The following is an 872-nucleotide window of genomic DNA, read 5'->3' on the forward strand; positions in this document are numbered from 1 at the left end:
CCACATTCTTGATGCTCTTGGAGTTGGTGAAGTGCAGATCGAACTCCGATAGCTCCATCCTCCACTCGGCCACCCTCCCGGTGGCTTCACGGTTGGTGAGGGCTCGCTCAAGGCAGAACCCCGACACCACCGTGACCCTAGAAGTAGTGGCGCAGCTTGCGGGACGAGAGCAGAATCCCCAGGAGGAGCTTCTGCACCTGCCGGTACCTCGTACGGGCATTGCGCAGCACTGTGCTGACGAAGTACACCGGGTGCTGCACGAGGCACTTGCGTGGTGCCGACGCTGCCGGCTCCGGGGTGGTCCCTGGGTCCAAGGCGGTTGCCGAGGGCCATTCCGCCCCCTACCCTGCGGCCTCAGTCCCCGGAACGTCTTCCTCCCTCTCGGCAACCAGCACCGAGCTGACCACCTGGTCAGTCGCTGCTGGGTAGAGTAGTAGCGACTCGCCCGGCTTGGGGGCGACGAGGACGGGCGGCGACTTCAGGTACTGCTTGAGATCCTGGAACGCCGCCTCAGCCTCGAGGGTCCACTCTATCGGACCCTTCTTCTTCATCACCTTGAAGAAAGGTAGGGCGCGAAGGGTATGACCCCTGAACCTAGCTGCCACGCTGGGTGTTCGTCGGCGCTGAAAGTGATCAGCACGTGCGACCACCTCAATGGCTGCTGCGGCTCCGCGTCCGGCAACAGCGTGCACACGTCGCGGGTGAGGCGCTTCACCGCGGCGTGAGATGGGTAAGCTCCCCCATGGATGCAGGCGACTCCGCGGGGCTCCTGGAAGCCCGGCTCGTCGCCGCCAGTGCAGTCAGACACGCGCTGTTCCTCAGCACGAGCCCTGTCTCGCACCAGGGGAGGGCGCTCCCTGCCTGCGCGGGCC

The sequence above is a fragment of the Brachypodium distachyon genome, chromosome 3, assembly GCF_000005505.3.
Source record: "Brachypodium distachyon strain Bd21 chromosome 3, Brachypodium_distachyon_v3.0, whole genome shotgun sequence".
Classification (NCBI taxonomy): domain Eukaryota; kingdom Viridiplantae; phylum Streptophyta; class Magnoliopsida; order Poales; family Poaceae; genus Brachypodium; species Brachypodium distachyon.